Here is a 17,307-nt window from a genome sequence, read left to right on the forward strand (position 1 = left end):
CTTTTAATTAGAGAAAAGATATCTTTTACTGGAAATCAAGTGGTAGCAACAAAAGAATTCTGAATCTGAGAAAATAGGTGCGTAAATCACATATACAAAGTAATGGCAATGTTCCCACCCCCAATAGTTCAATTGGTTCCTCCAATTAAAAGTTGTGTATCCCATCATGTGGGCATCTCCAGTAGTGATGAAGCTTCTGTCCGTTGACCTTGGCATAGTTTGATAAAGAGTTGCAGCTGTGCATAGCATAGAATAGAAATCTAAGGATAGAACAGAAACCTAAGCAAGAATGTACTCCCCACAATTAATACAGTTCTGGTTTGTAACACCTCCAGCTCATTTCCCATAATCATTCTCCCCCTCCTTCCCCCGTTACTTATGACAGCCGAAAGATGCAAAGCAAAGAGAGAAAATCTTGAAGGCTGACAGTGGGTTTCATTTGTATATTATTGATTATGAAATGGCCAAGCATTGATAGAAGATGATTTCCCCCACAAAGGATTTTTATTGGAAGGAGATGGAGGGGGGAAGAGCACAGACTATATTTTCCTAGCTAGAACATTTTAAATATAGCACTTCCTCACATATTCTCTTGGTTAATCATCTGTGGCTCCTACAGCAAACTATTCAAGCTTGTGCAGTTAAACCCTGATTCATACTTGTAATCATGTGTGAGAACTGGAACAATGAGGACGTAGCTGGTGGGTGTGGGGGCAGCAGTCTTGTGTATATTCCAGACCACATGATCGGAATATTATGCTATATTTAAGGGTAGTGTGGAGGAGGGATACACAGACCTCTTTTTAAAAACCTGCAGGCAGACTTCTATCTAATCACACCATAAGTACATAATCTTTGAACTCTTCTGGCTCAGAAGAACAGAAATTTGAATGGCCAGCACTTGCCATTTACTTAATCTGTATTAGATGATATTCTACAGAATTACAGTTTAAGCCCATTGTATTAATCCTACTAAACAAGATCTTATGTCTATTCCAAGGTGATGATCTGGTCTCTAGCATAAGCATCAGAATTTTTTATAATAGTAATAGTATTAAAAATTGTAATTACATAAGTAAAAAGCAATACAAGCTAAAAATATGAAACAGAAGGGGGCAGAAAAGAAAAATAGAAAAGTAAAAAGTAAAAATATAGTATAGAAAAAGAAAAGAAATAAAGAACCTGCTTCCAACCTGCATCACAACTAGTATAAACAATTTTAATAACTTAACACCGCCTCTTAAAATATGACAATTGAGCACTTCTTCCACATTCCCTCTCTTATTTATAAAAAAAGCATTGCCATTTCAATCCTGGTATTAGGAAAAGTCCATTAAGGGTTACAAAAATAGCAATGTATCTATGTTAAAGTTCATCCAATGAAACAATTTTATTTTTACTTCTAACAGTTTTAATCTTTGTTTTAATCAAATAATTGTATTTATATTTGTCCCTTCTTTCAAGACTCTTCAAAATATTAACAAGCCTCTGTTGCTAGTTTACTTTATTGATTAGCCCATGAGCCATATCAAAGTGCAGCATTCCAAACACAAATTATTACTAAAATCTGATAAAAACAATTTAAAATGGAATTGGAATAAAATACAATCTAAAATGAAATTGGAATAAAATACAATCTAAAATGAAATTGGAATAAAATACAATAATTTAATATATGGATAAATAAAATATGATAAAATTATATTTCAGTGTCACCCATACAATCTACTCCAATCAGTCCCATATATGCTGATCTCAACTGAACCATTTTGCTCAAGTACTGTGCTGTGTCATTCAATTTCTAATATTCCCTCTGATTGTTACTTTTGTCTTATTGTATAAAATGTGTATACTAATATTTCCCCTCTCTCTTATTTCTATCTCTATTCTAACTATTAATAATCCCATTATTATATTTAAAAAGAAATCCTTTCTATCCGTCATCTCTTGTTCACTTTAAAGCTTTAATTGTTTGTTTTTTAACCAGCCTCCCATATTCCTTCCTTGGATCTTTTTCCCTATCTGCATCTAGATCCTGGCTATTCATTTTGAACATTTCTCCCATCTCTACCCTTTTCCATTGTCTAGCTTCCAAAATATCTACCCATGCTCCTATTTCCTTTTAAAAAACGTCTTCCTGCCTCTCTGGTTCCCTTTTTAAATCTCTGCTCTTTGATCTCTGGTGAAAGAATGTTGTTATGACTAGATTCCCTTTGCTACTCTCCCGTTCCCACAGCTTGCCCATCCCCCACTGTGGCAGCCCTGAAATCTGTCCCAAGTCTCCTTGTGAGGAGCAGCTGTCAGAACCACTTCGGAGTGATCACAAGTCCTCCCTTTGTATGAATAAGTTTTAAGAGTTGGTCTACTTGCCAATGACTTCCAGTTTGTGGCGCTTTGGTGCAGGCAGGAATCCGCGACTGTGCATGGTCCCTGCCTGTGTTCACTGCCTGAGTGCCCCGAGCCATTTGGCTTCGGGGCTAAGCCACCTTTGCAGAAGGTGGTGAAGACTGGGGGGGCCTGGCAGGGATGAGAGACATCGCATCTCTCTTCCCTAGCCAGCTAAATCTCCCTCTCCGAAGGCAGCTGAGCGGCGGTCTGTAATGGCCACCACATAGAAGAGCTCAGCCGGAAAAAGAAAGTGCTGGAGGAGCTTGTGAAGAAGTGAAAGTGATCTTTGCTGACCGGGACAAAGTAACAGTGAAAGTATCCTGATATTTAATACTTATTAAAGATACATTGTTCCCAGTCTGAGTAAGCAGCGAATGGATATTAAAGGGAAAACTTTTTTTCTTTTCACTCTCCTTCCAAACGGAACAGCTTTGAGAGAAATCGGAAAACCTGCATTGAAGGTATGCTAAATGCTAAAGACTATGCTAATGCCAAAGGGATATGGATTTCTAAATATTTAAAGAAAAAATTTTCTTTTGCTGTGAGTGGGAAGGGAGAGGAAAAAAATTGAAGTAGAATTTGAAAATAAGGAGCAGACTGCCTAGAATTTTAAAGAGCTATTTGAACATTAATAAGACTTCAGAAAGACATATTTCAATTGGAACTTTGTGACTTAATAGCAACCCCAGAAAAAGAAATGGAAGAAGGGGAAAAGTGCTAAAAGAAATAGTTTATCTGGACTGTTTGGTGACTTTGGATTTTTTGGGAAATCTTTTTTTTTTCCTTTGTTTAAAAACACTCGGGTGGTTGTTTTGGGAAAAATTTTTCCTCTTTATAATGGCATTATCCTTGGATGAATCCAAAACTGAATATCAAAAATATAAAAAGGAAGAACAAGACTGGAAAGATACTTTGGACACTCTTTTTCAATCTCTAGAAATGGCGGTACATTCTTATGGAGAATTGATTGCGCAGCAGAATAATCGGGACAAAGAAGAAACCATCTTTGATGAACATGTGATCCTATTTGGGGAGGAGAAGAAAGAGGAAAAGAAAAAAGGGATTTTAAAACCTAAAAAAACAACCAAAAAAGATAAAAATGAGTTGAAAGGTGGATATAAGGTTAGAAAACAACAGAAAGGGGGAAAGCAGAAGAAGAAAAGGGAGGTGGAGAGACAAAGGGGTAAAAAAGGTAAGGAAAAGAATAAGCAAGGGAGAAAGGAAGGGGTGAGAAGTCTCAACGATGGGAAGCAAGATTTAAAGAAACAAAATTCATTTAGAGACAATGGGTAAAGCTAATTGAAAAAGGGATTCTGTAAGGTACATAAGATTGTGTTATTATAGGCGTTTTTAGAATAAAATGTCTAAGATATAAATGAGTATTAATATGTATGATTAAAATGGTATTGACAGGGGTACTAGCTACATTATATATTTATAAATTTGTTTCTTTGCTATTGTTGTTCTTTCTTTTTTTTTCTTTTTCTCTCTATATAATATATTGTGTAACTTTAGGATGTGCTAAACAGAATCCCAATACAAGTTATGTGTGATATTAAGTATTATTAGGTTAGGGGAAAGAGTTAAAGGCATCATACTCCAATCAGTCTACAGGAGAAGTTTTATTTAAAGAGAAAAGATGAATGAAAATTGAGAACAGACAAAGAATGATAAGTATTATGATTTGAACTGAGATGAGATAAGTAGAATAAAACTAAGAGAGTTAAAAAAAGGAAGAAGCTATATAGAAAATGGAAAATGGTAATAAGATATGGAATGATATATAAAAGGAACATGATTTTTGAAGTGGTGTCTGTACGATGAGTTTTAACCGGGGATCAAGCAACTTTCAGAAAAGATGTTTTATGTTTTTATGTTTTATGTCTTGTCTGTTTTCGTATTGGAAGAGAACAAGGAAATTGTATAAGACAGATGGATATAAAAAACGTATACAATCTAAAGTTAAAGAGATATAATTTGAATAAATAGAAGGAAAGGGAGTAATAAAGAGAAGTTCGGGATAAGATATGAAGGTGAACAGATAAGGTAAATACATATACTAAATTGTGTTTTTATGGAAATGTGATAACTTGGAATAATTCTGTCTTAAATAAGATGTTGTATTGGCTTTTTTTAGAAAAAAAATTCTTATGTCATCATATTTTATGTTTTGTTTGTATATTGTTTTGTAAAGTTAATAAAATTTGCTTAAAAAAAAAAAGAACCACTTCGGAGTGATCACAAGTCCTCCCTTTGTATGAATAAGTTTCAAGAGTTGGTCTACTTGCCAAGTCTTTGTTCTTTGCAGCAGCCATTGGCTCCAATTTTTGCAGATCCATCTTTCATCTGATATTTTCTCCTCCAGTTTGCATTGGGCCTTTAGCTGAAACTGCATTAAACTTCATACTCTTAATGCAGTTTCAGTTAAAAGTCTAATTCAAACATGCACTGGCATCGATGACAAGCCATGATGACATCACATACATCACATACATTATTGTGCAGATGACCATTTGAGTGATGATGTCATGATGCATATGATTTCTCTTGCCTCCCTGCAAGTGCCCTAAAAATTTGTAATGACTAGATACAGGCCTCTGTAGTCAGGCTTGCCTCTAATTCAATCCAAATCATGGGACAAGATTGTTGCTAAAGGCAGTTTCTTCTGACTTTACCTTCTTCAAAGTCATGGGTTTGCCGTTACTTGACATTTCGCAATACTTTTCCCATTCGCAGAGCTGGGGTGGGTGAGCCAACAGTTTGGCACCCCTGTTCAAAGTCAAGGGGAGGTTATTTCATTCCAGCCTTCATATGTAACATTAGAAATGAATTCATGTTTGTTATATTTCTGCCATTCAGACTATGTTCACATACTGCACTGAGCCATAAACCATGACCAGTTACTCGTTTTGCATATGACCACATTTTGAAGCTGTGTGACTGTGAACTCGGCCTCACTCTATCTTTCTTGGAAATGAGACGAAAAAGGCAGTTCCTGTGTGTCTCTCAAAGTTTGAGATAAGAACAATTACTCGTGCTTTAATTTTGCATCTGGAGGCAGGGGAAATATAAATACTAGAAAAATGTTTCATTGTTTGAATTTCAATAAAATAGAATAAAATTAAACAGCTCAAAGGAGGGAATAAAATGAAGTCGAATTGAAGATTTGTACAATTAAAATAACAATGCCTACTTTTGGCCTTCTATTTGGAATTGCATTATAGGGACTTCAAGAAAAAAAGACCAGTCTTCAGTTAGCCCAGCTCCAGTGGCCTAGAGGTGGAACTCTTGCCTCACAATCAGGAGGCTGCGAGTTCAATCCTAGGTAGAGTCTAATATTTGGAATAGACTCTCTTGCTAGAGCAGGGGGTTGGACTAGATGACCTCCAAGGTCCCTTCCAACTCTGTTGTTCTACGATTCTATGTCATAAAAGTCCTTGGATGAAGCAGGCCTTTTTCAGTCAGGATTGAGACCAGGTTATTTACTGAGACAGCATTGGCTGTACTTGTGGAGGACTTGGGATGCTGCGTCATCTGGCCTTTTGGTGGCTTTCAACACCATCAACTATGGTATATTCCTGGATCAACTCCAAGGATAAGGAATGGGGGGATATACTATTTTGCTGTGGTTCTCCTCCTTTCTCCATAGCCAGCCCTAGTTGGTTTGTGGGGAAGAAAAGATCCTGTAATGTGGTTTGGCTTGGGGCTCTTTCTACTCCTATTTAATGTCTACATTAGCTGCCGGGAGAGGTCATTGCTGACATGGATTTCATTATTATCAGTATGCTGATAATACCCAATTATATATCTCTATGCCATGCTTGGCAAGTGATGCTATTCAGCTACTCGATCGTGCCTTGAGGCTGTTAGGGCCTGGATGGGAAGAAACCAGCTATGATACAACCCTAACAAGAATGGTAGAATGTTGTAAATGGACTTAGGGCCCAGATGAAATTGAAATACTTAAGCTTTTACAATAAGATTTTGGAATTCATTATAAAGAACAAGCAGTTTATTTTGGATAATGGATTCTGTTTTGGCTTTTACAAGACAAAACATTGATAAGTAATTTCATGATTTCAAAAAGTGGACACTAGAGGGACTAACAATTTCAGGCAGAAGAAATGTCTACAACCTGTACAATGATTCATTGTATGTTATAACAATAAAAATACTGAAGAAGGGTTTTGAAGAATGTATCAGAAAATAGTAGCCAATATCAATAGTGTCAGTAATGATATCTGCTTCCATGGATAGATTATGTCTTAAATATGAACAAATTTTGGCTGACAAGATAGAAATGGTATTGAAAATGAATTTACAACTGATAGGCTGAGAGTGAGTATGGCTTAGAAAAGGTTTTTTAAGTTTTTAAAATTTAAAAGGGAAGTACAAGTGACAAACCAAGAGAGTAACCTGAATCCTTTTTTTGCTATTAGATTTACAAAGGAGGCTTTTTAAAACCTTGAAGAACTTTTGTGAAATGGGACAAAGAGTTAACAAAGAAAAATCAAATTCTACAATACTGGAATGAATTAAAGACTGCTAGACTGCTAGAAGTAAAAGAAAGGCATTTAAAGTTGGTTAATTTGATCAAGGTTAAAGCAACACTTTATGGACTTTTCTGCTGAAAATGTGTTTTATGGATAATGAGATATGGGACAAGTGATAAATTTTTGTAACCTTAGAAGGAGTGAATCATCATTATATTTATTTACTCTTGTAGTGAAGTTTGGAAGTAATTTATTTGTATATTTCTTTTTTTTGTATATTTCTTTTTCTTATATTTTTACTTTTCTCTTTTTCTTGCATGTGCACTTTTTACCCTGTGTTTCCATTTTCATTCTTGGAATTTAGTCTATATTAGAATTTACTTTATAATAAAAATTCTTAATAAAAGCACATATCATATATTGATATTATGTCCATCATGAAGCTGATGAACAAGGTCTTTGCAGTGTTGGGTGATTATGTCCTGATGAGCGAACGTTGTTCGTATCATTTTCTTAGGAAATCTTCTAAGTTTCAGTTCTACTGTTCCATGAAATGTTTTAATTGTCTAACAGTATTAGCTGGCAGAAATTTCTGGTAAATGGCAATAACTATATGCATTGCCAGTAAACAATTTTTGTTCCTAAATCCACACCAGATTTATCACAAGGCATTTTTGATCTAATATGCGTCTCAAATACTTCGCTCACCTCTCTTCCAATGCAACTGTTTCTTCACCCTCCTTATGTGACATGGGATGCCTAGAAACACTAAGATTCAACTTACTCAATGACACAGTATAAGTTATTTAGAATCATAACAGGCATCTTCTCAGTGCTTATTCAATCATCACTTCTTAGTTTTCAGCTTCAATTTCTCTTTGTAAGATGCTTATATCTGCTAGCTTTCCTCAACTTAAAATTGAAACTAATAGCATTGTCATCTATAGGACCAAAATAAAATCAACAAGATAAAATCTTAAATTTGTATCTCATTAGGCCTCATTCACCACTGTGTGCACCTTAAAATTAAATAACAGTTTAGAATAGAATGAATGAGCTGGAAGGGACCTTGGAACTCTTGAGCCACCTGCTCAAGCAGGAGAACCTATACTATTTCAGATAAGTGGCTGTCCAGTCTCTTCTTAAAAACCTCCAGTGATGGAGCATCCACAATTTCTGAAGGTAAACTGTTCCACTGATTAATTGTCCTCACTGTTAGAAGTTTCTCCTTAATTCCAGGTTGCTTCTCTCTTTGATTAGTTTCTAACCATTGTTTCTTGTCCTGCCCTCAGGTGATTTGGAGAATAATTTTACCCCCTCTTCTTTGTGGTAGCCCCTCAAGTACTAGAATACTGCTATCATGCCACACTTAATCAGGAGTGGGCTTTTAGTAACCAGTTCTCTGCCCAGTTGCTGAATGGGTTGGCTATGGTGGGTGTGGCCTAGTCAGCCTCCTGCACCATGGCGGTTGGGCCATTTTCGCCCTCCCCAGGCTCTGGAGGCCCTCCAGAGATGAAAACGAGCCCATTTCTGGCCTTCCAGATCCTCTGGGAGGCCTGTTTTTTGCCCTCCCCAAGTCTCCACACGGGCCCTGTGCTTATCTGACATCCAAAACAGGCCGCATGGGGACTCCTGGGAGAGGTGGGGTGGGCAGGGCAGGGCCAGCCAGGGGTGGGATTTACCAGTTCACCAAACTGGTATTTAAAAATGATAAAATTAGTTACTGGTTCACCCGAACCAGGGCAAACCGGTAGGAGCCCAACCTGCCCCTAATTCTTCTTTTCTTTAGACTAGCCAGACCTAAATCCTGCAGCCGTTCTTCATACGTTTTAATAGCCAGGCCTTTGATAATCTTAGTTGCTCTTCTCTGAACTTTTTCCAAAGTCTCAACATCTTTTGTGTAGCATGGTGACCAAAATTGATTGCAGTATTCTAGATGTGCTCTTACTCATTGTCTACTAACAGTTGTCTGATAGTTGTGGAAATTGCAGTCCCAGTAGGTTTGAAGGGGACCAGATTAAAACAAAGCAATTGTCTTTTCAAGGGTTCCATTCATTTCAAAAATCATTTTATGCAGGAAGAAATTTTCCCATTTTATGCCTCCTTTTTGTATGCTCCAGCTACAGGAAAATGCAGGCATATGCATCTTCCCCATCCCATGCAATTTCTTTAAACTTTCTGATGGAAATACTGTCATATGAAAAAGAAATGACACCCTCTTTGAGTTCTGTGGTTTTACATATCATGTTATAGCAAAAACCATCTTAGATGTCTTCTAGTCCAACTCCTTGCTCAAACAGGAAACCCTATACCCTGTCCAGTCTCTTCTTAAAAGCCTTCAGTGCTGAGTAGCAGCCAGGTGCTGCTAATCAAAAGCTCTTGGTTAATTTATCATCAGCAGGTGTGACTACCTCTATAGAAGTTGAAGTTTTAGGCTGCGTTCTTTCTCCAGTATTGAGATGTGTGTTAACACAATGTCAAAGAGGAAAGACATCAGCAATGATCTTAGAGAAGCAATTTTTGCTGGCCCTCAATCTGGGAGGGGTCATAAGGCCATTTCCAAACAATTTAAGTCCATCATTCTACAGTGAGGAAGATTATTCACAAATGGAAAACATTCAAGGCAGTTACCAATCTTTCCAGGAATTGACAGCCCAGCAAATACACCCCATGGTCAGAGAAATTGCAAAAAAATCCGAGAGTTACATCTCAGACTATACAGGGCTCAGTATGTTAAGTGTTAAACTTCATGACAATACAATTAGAAAAAGACTGAACAATCATGGTTTGTTTGGAAGGGTTGCCAGGAAAAAGCCTGTTCTCTCTAAAAACAACATTGCAGCTTGGCTTAAGTTTACAAAGTTGCATCTGAACAAATCACAAGAATTCTTGAACACTGTCCTTTGAACAAACAAGACCAAAGTGGAGATCTTTGGCCATAATGCATAGGGCCACATTTGGTGAAAACCAAACACAGCATATCAGCATAAACATCTCATACCAACTGTCAAGCATGGTAGTGAAGGATACAGCTACAAGACCTGGACACCTTGCAATCATTGAGTTGGTCATAAACAACTGATTACCAAATATTCTAGAGTCAAAAGTGAGGCCATCTGTCTAACAGCTAAAGCATGGTTGACATTGGGTCATGCAGCAGGACTATGATCTCAAGCGTACCAGCAAATCTACAAAAGAATGGCTGAAAAAAAGAATCAAGGTGTTGCAATGGCCCAGTCAAGAGTGCTGTAAATAAACAAATGAACTGAACATCAATGAACTAAAGCACTGTTATAAAGAAGAGAGGGCCCAAATTCCTCCACAACAATGTGAGAGACTGGTAAAATCATACAGAAAATGTTTCCTTCAGGTTATTGCTGCCAAAGGTGTTCTAAAGGCTATTGAATCATAATGTGTACTTAGTCTTTCACACATGGCTTCTTCGTTTTGGCTTTCTTTTTGTAAAATAAATGACATGGTGTAATATGTCATGTGTTGTTTATCTGAGCTTGTCTTTACCTACTTTTAAGAACTGCCAAGGACCAGATGATTTTTCTTATATCTTGATATGTAAAACCATAGAACTTAAAGAGGATGTACTTTCTTTTTCACATGATTGTAAGATGTGCACTTTCTTTTGAAATTTAAAAGCATGTGTCAGTTTTGGCACAAATGCCACAAAAGCCCACTTTTATCTAAAGTCTATTCATGCTGTTCTATGTAAGTTCTGATCTATAATCTACCCTATAAGCCAGCATGCTCTCTTGCCCACATCCTATCAACTAGGAGGTACATGGAACATACTGACTCCACTTGTGCTTTATGTCTTTAATTTCTTGATTTATTATTCTTGCATTCTCTGTAGTTCAAGCTTGATTCTTATCACCCATGTTTAAGGGCCATGGTACATCTTATTTCATGGTTTTACAACAGTCAGGTCACATCTGTTAGAAATTGCTTTATATGAATTATCTCCATAACTTTATTTTGAAGAGAATCCCCTGCAGGTGTTTAAAGCAGAAATCAGGAAGGTACAGCAACTACTACTGAAGTATTTCAGTGGTGGATTGTGTTCTCTCCCTTGCTTGCACCCACTATTTGACCTTCAAAACAGCACATGACAATGATACTCCCACATTCCAATTAATTGCCTTTTTATAGTTTCATCAAGTAACAAATTATGCAATGAACTTAATCCAGCTGGCCAAGTGAATGAATTCCCCACTTCTGATCTTTCATTTATATTTTTGGAACTCATTGATCCCTTCTTGTTTCATTGACTATTACATGGCTCACATGCTACCTTCCTTAGATGTTTACAGGATTCACTGCAATTCACCATTTTAATATAAGCTCTCATGTTAGGGTACATGAGTGATATCCTGATATATGCACTTAAATGGGTGGGGCATGCATTACATTGACATCACCCCCATCCCCTGTGGTTGAGAATGTTGCTGCCTTCCCTCATCAGAATTCAAGGCGGTTCAGAGAAAAACATAAATAAAAATGTTGTAATATCTAAAGATTTCCTTCAGCACTGCAAACAACTACATCAGCTCCCAGAATACTTATATAGTAATCCTTACTGAGTTTGGGGACTATACTGGCATAAACTTTGCTGCCACCACTGACAATTTCAAACTTTTCCTAGATTGATGTGCTGTTCTTATTTATAGTATACAAGGGGGACTGTATACAGAATGGATACTCCCTCCCTCCCTCCCTCCCTCCCCTCTGTCAAGAGCCAACGAGAGAACATCTGTTAGTTACTAAAGGTTGGAGCTGGGGAAGAGGCACATTTTGACAAATGGCAAGTCTAGCAGGCTTAGTCATCTGATAAAACCCATTCTAATGTGATGCAATGTTTTCTGTGGGTGCAGTCAAAGAATATTTTGTCATTATTAAATAGCAGTTATTAAATGTTCTGAGATCACTTGTATCCAAGTGTAAACATATACAACTGAAACCTCTGTTTTCAAAGTAACACATTTCAATCTATGTTTCTTTGGGTACAAATCTATCTTCAATAAGAGTATATAGGGCCTGATAATATTGACTCACCAACTTATTCATCTATCACTAAAACATTACTACATAATCTGCTCAGAGCACTTCAAATATTGGATGGATCAGAAGAAAAATAATAATCATGAATCACCATTGTTTATTAAAAATCAAGAACATACCAAATTAAGGAATCAATTATTTATTTTATGTATAAACAATTTAAGGGAAAATAACAGAGAAAATTGACATAAAACTAAAAGATCTGTTGAAAGGCTGGCAAATGCCTTTCTTCCAAGGGTTCTTTTTTTCCAGCTGGGAGTGCTTTCAGAGTAAGGACACAGACAGAGGCAGCTATTTGGAAGCAAGTTTCTTTAATTTCCAGGAAGGCAAGAGATAGCAAGAAGTCTGCGTTCCTGGGGCTAGCCAGCTTTGTGTAATAAACTCCTGATTTTTATACCTTTTCTCCTTTTGTGTGTGAGTGCTTAAATCCTGTGGGGGGGGGGGTTTCCGTCAGAGGGTAAACTCTGGCATTTGTCTGGCATCATGTTTCATTACAGCAAACATTTTAAAGTCTTCCTGTCTTTCTATTCATCTCTTTCTATCTTTCTCTTCCTCTTTCAATTTGTCTCTTTGATCATAGACAAAGTTAGCAATCCTGCGCAACTCTGCTATGTCTAAGGGGTTGGGCAGTTAGAGATGAAGCAGTGGAAATGTTCTTTAATATCTAAGGTGGACTGATCCACGAAGGCTGAAGCTAAAATCCTTTGGTCCTTCAGGCAGCTAAGGTCTAGGTGGGCATATGCAGTAGCTGCTTCTGACAAGCGGACCCAAAAGGCATCAGGGTTTTCCTTTTCCCTTTGTGTTGTTTCTTTTGAAATTCAGACTAGTTTAAAAGTTTTTTTTTCTTATTTCCTCTAGAGCTTCTAGTAAGTTATCTTTTGCTCTAGTGTATTTGTCCCATTGATTGGTATCATTATAATCCCAGTCAGGGCGATGTATTGGCCCTGCGATGTGGGCTGGGGCTGCCTGACCAGGGATAGTTGGTGGTTTGGCTATTTGGACTGTTTTTTTTTTTTCCAAACAGTTTTAATAGTTCGTCTTTCATTAGAAAGACTTGTAACAGCTGAGTCATGTCACCCCAGGATGGATTATAGCTGTCTATGATAGATTTCAGGGTTTTAATAACTGTTTGAGGATCCGCCCTGAAAGCTGGGGTATCCTTTTTCCAGATGACTAGGTCAGAGGCAGAGAAGGGAGTGTGGGTAAAAACATATTCTAGTTGTCCCCTATTTCTGCCTAGCACTGGCTTGCTTAAAGGGGGGGGCCATAATCTGTGCCTCAGTATTCCCTTCCCTGAAATGGGTTTCAGGCTTTTCTTTCTTTCTTTTTTTATTTTTCTCAGTCAGGTCTTTGGTCCTAACAATTTCAGCCCAGCAGTACCAATAGGGTATTTGGCTGGGCTTAATGCATGTTCTAAGTGCTTTCAGGGTTTTATAATCTAAAGTACCACTATCAGGCCAAATTTGTCTACCCATGTCATCTCGCAATAAAGCCCACTTTTTGCTAGCCCACTTTTTACAAATTCTTTTCACTTCCTTTCTATTCAAGTAATTTATCCAAGGGGGTCTCTTCCATTGCCCTCGAGCTACAACTTCCCATATTCCCTACCTGATGTGGGGATTACTTTGGTTTAGCCGGGCTCCCGCCAGTCAGTTTTCAGACAAAAAAGGTCTGGAAAGGACTCCGGTTTCCCTACACACGGAGTACGGGCCCCTTTCTCGTAGGGAAACTCCGCCAGTCAGTTTTAAGACCCCCCTAAAAAACAGGATCTTGGAGGACCGTCTGCCCCCTAGCAGCACGGTACGGGCCCCTTCCTACACACCGCCGTCAGTTTTCAGATCTCCCTTAAAGGTGGGGATCCGGAAGGACCTGCTCTGCTTTGTAAGGCAAACTATTTCCAATTTTGTTTGCCAGCAGCCGGTACGGGCCCCTTCTAAATGCACAGGGCTTTACTTGCGGGATGCACTGGGACTATTTATTCTGCTTTCTATTTATTTCCCAACAACAGTTCCTTTCTCAGCCCACTCGGTTTTTCTTACGTCCTTCAGAAGAACTCGCACTCTGTGATTACCCCTTGCATTCCCAAATCCAGCCGGTCACGGCTTGTTGGAGCTAGCAGCTGGCTGGGGTGCGGCTGGCAATCACAGAGGAGGTGAGAAGAAACGTTTCTTTTTCCTTAAAATCCAAATCCTTAAACAACTGGATTCTGGAAAATTCAAATGGCTCCTGCCATAAAACATGATTGCTACAACAGTGGAAAAATACACCCTCATGAGTTGCAAGACTGACAGTATAAAATACAGATGTGATGAATGAATGAATGAATTCAATGATAACATTTTACTTCATAGATTGTTTCTCCCCAGTCTAAGACTTAATTCATTTCAGTTGACACAAATAGCAGAAAATTGGACCTGAATGCTAAACGTGGATACTATCAACAAAAAATTATGTTTGTAGAACCCAAATGGAATACAACCCCCCCTCCCCCCCAAATGGCTCACAGCTAGAACTTCTCAAAGTCAACCAGGCAAGGAAAATAAGAGATGCATCAGGCTTGTGATAACTAAGACAATCCTAAATTCAGGGAGACTTTAAGAAGTGTGGAAAAAGTATGAAAAATCCTTATGTTGCTTTGAAAGGTTAAATCACCCAAGCAGTATTTTGATTTTCTTCAGGTGCATGAGTATCAAATTTAATCTTTCCAAAAACACCTAAAACAACAGGTGCATGTTCCTAAACACTCAGTGATAATCTAGGACTCTCTTTCATGTATATGTTTGAGTGTATAGAGAGGAACAACTAGATGCAACCCTTCCCTTATTGAACTGTCTGTACTATAAAAACAATGGCGGAAATAATTCAGCACAAAGTGAGATGAAATGATTGGACTAGTAGGTCTGGGCTGAAAAAAATTGGACAACCACTAGACAGTAACGAAGACATACAGACAACTTTTATTCTTTGGTGAGTGAAAGATCTCACATATATAGAGGGTTGAGACATGTTTCTCGAGAAAAGTACTCCAACTCCTCCACTCACAATGGAATCCAGGCTTGAATTTTTGGGCCTGGACAATCTGGAACTGCGGTCCGATCTGAGCATAGTTCACAAAATTGTCTGCTATAACATCTTGCCTGTCAATGACTTATTCAGCTTCAAGCACAATAATACACAACAAACAACCGATACAAACTCAAGGTAAACTGCTTCAAACTCGATTGCAGAAAATACGACTTCAGCTACAGAGTGGTCAACACCTGGAACGCCCTACCCAACTCCGTTTTTACAGCCTCAACCCCTCACAGCTTCAACCTCAAACTGTCTATCATGGACCTCACTCTATTCCTAAGAGGTCCTTAAAGGGGGCGTGCATAAGCGCACCAGCGTGCCTACCATCCCTTGTCTTACTGCCCCCATTTATCTATACTTACTTCCTTTATTCATGTTTATGTTCATACCTATACTTGTTATCTTGTACATGTTTGACAACAAATAAATTTAAAATAAAATAAAATATTGCAGGCCTGAACTGGAGGCACTGGAAATGTGCGGTTGTGATAGAAAAGACCCCTCCAGGCAAGCACAGCTCTTCAGCAGGACATAGAGCATATGGACTGTGAGGCTTGAAGCATCTGGGCAAAAGCTTTACATATTCCCAGTGAGATTTAGTTGGGCAGATGGTGTTATCTAGGTATCTAAAAATTGTAGTTAAAATTATTTCAGTCTTCCCCACAAGGTCACATCTAACCTATAGACGTCTTCCATGGCATCTGATAAAACTGAGGAAGAATGACTATTTTGATATTAACAGATTCAGATTATGGTTGCTTTCAAAGATGTAACACAACATTCTATGACATTGTAAATATAGTGTTAGATGTTCTGTGGATTTGATAGCAGAAAAGCAAAGTCTATACAATTTTAGAAAATAAAAAAAACAGTGAAATACGTACTTATCTTTCATGGGCCACAGGTCACTGCTGAGACCCCAGATCAGATAATCATCATTCACCTTCAGATTCAGAGTCTCCTGGCATTTCCTTTGACTTATATACTGGAGGGCCTTTGCTTGTGGATTTTGGTCACTGCCTGCAGAAATTAGAATCTGGATAAATATTTCATTAGGGGTATAGTCTTTCATTGGTTTAATTCCCCTACTGTATGTATTACATGGCTAATGGCAAGCAACTGGCAAAGAAGAAGCAGCTGTATTTAGTGGATGAATTCTTTTTGCTATTGGTTCATATTTATCACCCTGGGGCAAATAAACCATCTTCTGAGTTCTACCTTTTTCCTCAGAGAGGCCCATTATATGCCACACAGATACTGCAGCATCTGACCCTGAAAAACCAGTTCCCAATCTCAGCACTAGAGCTGTGGATGATAAAGAGCTAATTCCAACTAACAAAATGAAAAGTATCTGGCATTTTTGCAGAGGGAAGGGAGGCTATCGGAAACTCCCGTACAACAGATCCTTCCCCCCACTCGTTTGGAGGATCTTCTGACTCACTGGAGCAGATTGATCAGGATACAGAAAACTGGTAGAATGATAAAAATGTGCCGGTGGCCTAGAGGTGAAGCTCTTGCCTCACAATCAGGAGGTTGTGAATTCGATCCTAGGTAGAGTATCTATACTTGGAACAGACTCTCCTACTCAAGCAGGGGGTTGAACTAGATGACCTCCAAGGTCCCTTCCAACTCTATGTTATTCTGTGTTCTTTCTTCTGATGGTACTTGTCCCTAGTTCCTCATTCCATCAGACAAAATACTGAGTATTTATTTAAAACAGAAAGATTTATCTTTAGAAAAACCATATTGTGAGTTTGAATAACAGTAATAATGATGTGGAATAAGGTACTTGCAGAGAAAAAAGAGTGAAGAGATTAGTTTAAAGCCATCCTCTTCAAAGCAAAAAAATACATTTATTCATTTTTAAACTTGTATACTATCCCATATTCCTTTTGATAATTCATAAAGGTACAAATATGGGAACTTCGAAGGGATTACTGAAAGACATTTGTGAGGATGATGAATCTTTAATGTTACAAAACATTTTGGAAATACAAGTAATAGCAATAGCAGTAGCACTTATATACCATCTTGTAATGCTTTACAGCCCTCGCTAAACTGTTTAGAGAGTTTGCATATTTTCCCCAACAATCTGGGTCCTCATTTTACTTACCTCAGAAGGATGGAAGGCTGAGTCAAATCTTGAGTCGGTCAGGATTGAACTGCTGGCAGCTGGCAGAGTTAGCCTGCAATACTGCATTCTAACCACTGAGCCATCACAGTTTCTCTTACAACCCCAACTGGGACCAGAGTTTCCATGGCTAAGCAAGACAATCCTTAAATG

The sequence above is a fragment of the Pseudonaja textilis genome, chromosome 2, assembly GCF_049901715.1.
Source record: "Pseudonaja textilis isolate UNSWEBS1 chromosome 2, rPseTex1.2, whole genome shotgun sequence".
Classification (NCBI taxonomy): Eukaryota; Metazoa; Chordata; class Lepidosauria; order Squamata; family Elapidae; genus Pseudonaja; species Pseudonaja textilis.